The 7,500-nt window shown below is 31.0% G+C and overlaps 1 protein-coding gene across 5 annotated transcripts in view; it reads right to left on the reverse strand.

The window, feature by feature from the left end:
• Positions 1 to 6,688: 6,688 nt before the first annotated feature.
• The window catches only part of LOC125042970 (uncharacterized protein DDB_G0271670-like), a 214,471-nt gene continuing 213,659 nt past the window's right edge, over positions 6,689 to 7,500 (reverse strand). For all 5 annotated transcript variants that reach the window (XM_047638829.1, XM_047638827.1, XM_047638828.1 and 2 more), the window contains one exon: positions 6,689 to 7,500. This exon is cut by the window's right edge and continues 2,289 nt beyond it. The gene's annotated coding sequence lies outside the window, so the exon portion shown is untranslated.

Raw genomic sequence — 7,500 nt, forward strand, 5'->3', positions numbered from 1 at the left:
TATTTTTTTTTTAAAAACAAACTGTTTCTTATGAATTCATTCTTTTGTATATATTAGATCAAAATAATCTGACTACTCTGTTACGGCACAGGATCTGTAGATAATGTTTTTTAATATTTCACAATATATGTAGTCTTTTTTGGCCTTTTACCTTTTTCCATTATTATTGGTATTTCCTACTACAATTTCTTTGCAGGTATTATTCTGAGTCCCATATCAAATATATTTCTCTAGCTGAGGTCCTGATCAAAGCTCAGTCAGTGAGTTGAAGACTTTCAGACTAAGTTATAAGCACGAGTCTGATACCTAGTCAAATATATAATGTCTGTGACTAGAATGCGAACATAAAATTAAATTTCTGTAACACATTCTTGCGTAAACAGTTGGAGTCTATCAACCATATATTAAAAGACTAAAATGTCCTTCTGTAATTACTATTAAGACATGAGTAATTATGATATATCTCAATAGAATCAGAAATGTATTGTTTTGCTATTGATTTTACCATAGGTAAAAAGTGATGATGAAATTGTTGCTTATGTTAAGAGATTATATGTGACAATATGTTGCTTCGTAACATCATTTTTTGAAAAGAGTCGTATGTTTTTCATTTTTGTACAGTGTTTTTATTCATAGGCACCTTAAAATGACCATCACAGAAGCTAATGACAGCATCACATTTGCAGCTCTGCAGATTTTTTTAGCTAATATCAGTAAATATATTGGCAAACAATGCTAGCTTAAACAAATGAACTGGGTACATAAGAGAATGTAAAAATGAATACTGAAGAGTTATCAGTATTGAATATGTTAATTTTATTAATATTACCATTTTTTAAATTGAGTTGCATTTTGTTTTACTGTATCCTACAAGAGGTACCATGAGTTATATCAGCATTAGTAGAAGTGAAAGAATAAATGATTTTACACATGCATTTGCAGATACGAAGTGAATTTTAAGATTAAACACCTACTGTACTAATCATGGCACAAGAAAGTGTGCTGACACTCAACAAGATAGCAAATGAATGTTGGTATATTATATTTAGTTTTTGTTGCCAGTCTGAGCCCTGCTGGTGAGTATCTTAATGTCAATTAACAGCTTGATTCCCTGTCTTAAGATATTGTAGTGTTCCTAGATGTGAATGTAACAAAGATCATAAAAAAAATTCTTACTTTCACTCTTTCCCTCCCACTTGCCTTAACTTAGTCAAACACTTTTAAAAGCCGTCTCATACCCATGATGATAAAAAAAGATTACTTGTTTATAAGACTTTCTTTCATTTTTCTACAAACATTTTCTGTAACTCATGGGACCCAGTATTGTAATACATTTTATTGTTTTCAAATAATTGTAATGTACGAGTTCTCAATATGCCAGATTGTTAGTACCCATACTGAGGATTGTCAAAAATTTCAATAATCTATAATAATTCTTGTGGCATTTTCCTTTGAATATGAAAAAATGAATATTTCCTTTCCTTGTCTTATGTCTTGTATTACCAAAAAAAAGATCCTGAGAATATTAAAATTAACAAGTGTTTTTATAGATAAAAGCAAGAACCAAGACGTATCAGAAAAGTGAAAATTATACTTTAAACAAGATGCTCTCTGCTCAGATAATGAAACTCTAATATATTCTGGTTAAACCTAAGAGTAAATGAAGAAATGGATGAGCAGCATTTGTAGGTAACTGCAGAGCAACAGGTGTAAAGCATTCTGATCATTTGAAGCACATAAGCACATGTATAAGCTGACCAAGAGATACCTGTACATCATCTTAGTCATTGTTGAATAGCAAGAGAATATGCATTATGAATAATTATTCTAAAAAAAATTCAGTGTACTGTCAATTCTATTTATTACATGCTATTTAGATCAGTGTTAATGAGGATTATTTTATAATTCCAAAAAATTATTCATTCTGGAAGTTTGTACTCTCATTGTTCCTTGTTCCCATTATATCATGAAAAGAGAGCCCTTTCAAGAGTTTACTTTCATTCATCCCTTTTCAGTCAATCATTGGATATCAAGCTGCATGTTTTTTACCTGTCCGGAAGCAGGAAAACTTGTGGGATCTTGACATATACCTATCTTATCAGTCTCCAGGCACCTTGAATCTTTATTGGCAGTTATATTGCATTATATAGATTGCATTTTATTTATTCATATATCTGTTTTGGTTTATTTGCTGTTGCCTTTATGAGAACTTAGTGTCAATATATGTTAATAGAAGAATATTAGCAGTAGTTAATCTTTTTAAGCTACTGAATTTAAAAGTCAATATATGATGTCAGTAGTGGCCCAGGCTAAGCCTAAATGGAATTTCACTTGGGGTTTCTAACTGCCTTAGCACCATTAATACTTCTGTCTTTTATCTATGATTTCCTATTTACACATGAGTTCCAGTTCCTTATCTGTATCATAGCCAGGTAACATAGTATGTATTTTAGCATATAGCTTTCTAGAAATGAAACATTCTTTGGGCCCTGGTCACTGTGGAGACCCTAAGTAGTTGCTCGGTTTGCTTATGTATTGAATGGGTCCTATATTATAATCATTTTCATAAGAAAAGGTACTTTAATTTGATTATATTGAATGTACTGGTGCTGTGTGAATCACATTCATTCATCACATCTCTGCTCCAAATATATAGGATTCTAATCATATCAGTTCTGCATTTTTCAGATCAAGAGACCAGAACAATTGTCGTACATGGTGTAGATACTCAATTTTTATGAAAAGAGACTTATATGTAGGTAAACAAAAAACAGCATTCTTTTTTAATAAAAAAAATTCCTTTTCCTTTTGTCTTACCATTATGTATCTATATATCAGTTTGATGATGAATAGAGACATATTCTAATTATTTTGTTGCTGTTCAGGTTATAGCCTTACATTCTAAAATAACTTTCCATATATTATAAAACAAATTTTAAAAATTTATTTGTCTCAGCTGTATAATTTGGTAGTCTAAGTACCTTAATTTAGTCTTGATTTTATATCTACTGTGCATTAATTCAGTACATCTTACTCAAAGCTTTAAACAACTGTGCATCTTTGAAACAGTATTCTATAAAGGACTAGCTGATGTTTTAGAATATAACTGTGATTTGCTGCTCAACTGAGTTTGTGTGCAAAGGTGTTGGCAATTTAAAAAGTTACATTTCTTATATGTTCATGTGAATATAATCTGACGTGAAGTTAGAAATCAGTGTTACTAAGATTGTTACATACTATATATGATCAAGACAATGCTAAGGATCTTTTCTAATGCAGTAACTCATTGTCATTATCTTTCTGTCTGCCACTGCATATGTACAGCACTGTAAGTTAACTTGACTAACATAACTACAGAAGGCTTACATAACTGGCCTTACATGACTGTTCTCCAATATAGCCAGCTTTGTTAGAATTCCAAATTCATTAGTCCATTATAATTACTCCAAATACTTAGTCACATGCTGATCAACATGGAGTATCAATGTTCATTGTAATAAATGTAGAAAAAGGTATGAATGTAAATGAATATATTCACAGAGCAATGAGTGTATTTGACTTGTTTTGACTAAATCTTTATGATGAATACATCTGTTTTTGATGAAGATGCAGTTGAAACCAGTTAGATACATCCCTTGCACAATGAAGATATTCATTCTCATTTATACTTTTTTCTACATTAAGTATCCCCTTGCACAATGAAGATATTCATTCTCATTTATACTTTTTTCTACATTAAGTATCAACATACTACCTCACTTCAAATAAATACCAAGCTTCCATAAAGGTTAAGAATCCTCCCTGATTAGTATCCAAATATCCGTAATTTTTTTTTACTCTTGTGACTTGCTTCATCTTGTTTTCCTTCTTTGGCAGGATGGAGAAAATTATAATGCCTAGGCCTTCCGAATAAATACAGTTCATCTAAACAAACTCCCTAAACTTTATATTCCTCCCTAGTGGTTATTAACTGAATAGGTTACATTTTATGATGTGAAAATAAAATAATTTTTGGGATGACCAAGTTGTTAAAACTGATAAGGTTAAGTGTGCAAATATGTTGGTAATAAATATAAGTAACAGATAGATTATCCTTCTTATGACCTGTGTTGATTAGAATTTACACACATTGCTCAGTATTTCTGGTAACTAACACATAAAATCAACCCCTTCAGTATTTACTAGAACAGAAAAAGGATGCGTCTTTCTGTTGTTTCACCTAATTTCAGGGTCCCTTTGTAAGCTATACTTTGTATCTTGAATGAACTCCTTTAGCTTCTAATGTTGGTGTTGTATCATGCTCTAACAAATTGAGAATTTTGACTTCAAAATATAAATATTATTTATTATTGTATCCATTCTATTTTACTTGCTTCATGAGGAGAATTCTTGCCTATCAGTATGCAGAGAAGAATGAGTTACTGCAAAGTGGTGGATTTAGGGGGGGGGGGGCAACTGGGGGCAGTTGCCCCCCCCCCCCTCGCTGCACTGTAGGGAGGGGGGGGGGGGAAGTGCGGCACCCCTTTTTTATGAAATGACATTTGATATACTGACGGAGGAACCTCATGGGCTTCATTGTTCTAAGATCATCCAAAAATGAAACATATAATTGGCAATTATCATTCTCAGTCAGATCATTATAAAACAAATCATTATAAAACATAGAATGACAATCTTTCCCTGTCGAGGTAGTGGCAGGGTATAAAAAGTAGCATGGCTAAAACTTTTCATAAACAATTTTCAAACCACTCAAAGTGAGCATGACCTACGGTGTAAACTAAACTGATTTCCTACAGCAACATAGTAATAGTATAATATCAATCAATACCGAAGGTTTATAAGCGCCCCCTTTATCAACTGCTCCCCCTTCTGAATAGTTCTGGATTTGCCCGTTACTGCGTGGTGAAACATTTTGCCACCAAGCAATGATATTGGTATTTTTCTTTTGTCAATACACAAATTTATAAGTTGGCTATTGCTGTTTATTATTATTAGTCTAATTTCCAGCTATCACTTAAAATCCTTTGCAAAAGTTAGACTTCCTGTTACCCAAGTATTGGCACAGGATTTGAAAGGGAATATAAGACCTCAACATTTGTGTGCAGTGCTGTTCACCTTAGCCATTATTTCTGCTAATTATAAAAGAATGAATAGAATAGGTAGAGGTATGGAATGTATTTCTGATGAAGATATAATTGAAACAGATCAAGTACATCTCTTGTATTGTAAAGATATTCATACTCATTCATAATAAAATGAATACTTTCTGCTGATCTCACCTGCCATTTATTGTACTGGTGCCTCTTTTGATTATTTGAGACCTTTAAACTGCTCCTATGTGTAATATTTCACATAAAGTTAAGTGCAGAAATAGATATATAAACTAGTCTTTAGATTTATTTGGTAGTAAAAGAATGGTTGAGGGTGTTAGAAGGATAAAAGAGCAATGTTTAATATGTTTACTAATTCAGAGAAACTTATTTCATGACTTTGATTTATGGAGGCTGTTGTCATGCATTTCCTTTATATTTATGAAATGTTCGGTTGGATCTATGTTTGTTATTAAATGAGTTGGGGCTTAATTTCACAATGTTAGTAAGTGATGTGATACACTAAAAAACCCAAGAAGAGTCCAATAAAAAAGTTTGAAGTGTATTTTCAGTTTCCAAGATACTGAATCTTAACCAGCTGAATTGAAATCAAAGTTAATTCATCTATTACATCTTTTTGTCTATGAAACTCTATGATTTTCTTAAAGATGTTGCTGATGAGCCAAAATTAGCTATTTCAAAACATAATGAAAATTAGTTGTTTGCAAGGGTGTGAGCAAATTTGTATTGTAGCATATTATCAATGGAATAGATCAGTTTATAAGTAAAACTTTGTTAAGTCATATAATTTATATTACAGCTATGCTAACAAAATATGAAACTGTAGAAAAATAATTACTGTTACAGAAGTTAACTGCCTGTACTAACTCTTGTAAAAAGATGCAAAAGATTTTGCAAAATTAATTATATAAAAAAAATCTCCACAAGCATTCTGTTCAGTACTTATTTCACTTTGGAAAAACACAGTGTTAAATAAATAGTTATATACTTTCAAGTTTGTGGAATTCCATTATGACATCATTAACAAAAATATGTGAAGATATTTTGAATAGAATATTTATGATACAAAAATGAAAGGGCTAGAAATGTATTAATTAAGATAACACCAAAGATACTATACTTCATTCATCATTTTATGAGACAACTTTACCCAGGATTTATAGCTAGATTGTATAAACATGCAGCAGCTGTATAATTGTTCATCATTATGTTTATGTTTTTTTTTTAAGTCATAAAGCTCTGTACTTCCAGCACATATATAGAAACATATATAAATTTATTCCCTGCAAGCATATTCTTGACATATTTGAAAGATCTATTTGCAGGACTATGTCAAAGTTTAACAGTTATCTCAGGTGATTTAAACTTAATAATTTAAGCATTTGACATTCTTTCTTACCGAACATGAAACTGAAATAAATGTATATAGTAAGTATATTTACCTATTAATGTAAGCTTTGTTTTGATTGTGATAATTGCATGGTATTTACTTTTTTAATCTTCACATTTTTAAAATTCAAGGTGGATTGAAGTGGCAGTGATTTATAACACAGGGTTAAAGGAAGAAGAAAAAATGATTAAATATTCACTTTTATTAACATACTTTTGATGGTAGAATATTACTGCATGTAAGTAGGATCTATATAGTATATATTACACATATACATGTTGCACACATTAGTGAAGCAAAGAATCAAAATAAAGATTATGCAAGTAGGAGAAATGTGATATTTAAATGGAATAAATCACTATCTCTTGGCATAGTAGTAATTGCATAGGAATCACTGGCAGATGTCTTATGGGATTTGCTTGAGTGATGAATGAAAGAGGATTTACTATATCCCAAAACATTGTGATTAAAAGCAATGGTAAGATGAATGTCTAGATATCTGCAGACAATGATCACTGCACATAAACGGAAAGGTAATTGTTACTATTTGGCAGACTTATTTCTTTAATATTCTTGTAGGATGAGGAGTATGTGCTATCCTTTTCTAAGTTTTGCAGATATACCCATGAGATAGTGCATCCACTTAAAAACAAAAAACAAAACCAGAAAGATAAACCAACATAATTTAATGATCAGTTTAATTAAGAACACATACTTGGTCTCTGAGACAATATGGGCCAAAATAAAACCAGTAAATATAAATAATTTTCAAAGACATTTAAATTTTGTAATAATCTGTAATGGGACAAGTATTGCAACATTTTATGACACTAAACTGAAGTACAAATGCATACAAAACTGTATTATACTCTTCAACTATATATGCTTGGTCTCAAAGTATTCAGTGACTTGATAAATAGACCACATGTATTCTTAACAAACCTTCAGTAGGGCTGAGATAAACAAACATGGAGTATGTTACACGTTCAAAAACAAAGT

The sequence above is a fragment of the Penaeus chinensis genome, chromosome 33 (genome assembly GCF_019202785.1).
Source record: "Penaeus chinensis breed Huanghai No. 1 chromosome 33, ASM1920278v2, whole genome shotgun sequence".
NCBI lineage: Eukaryota > Metazoa > Arthropoda > Malacostraca > Decapoda > Penaeidae > Penaeus > Penaeus chinensis.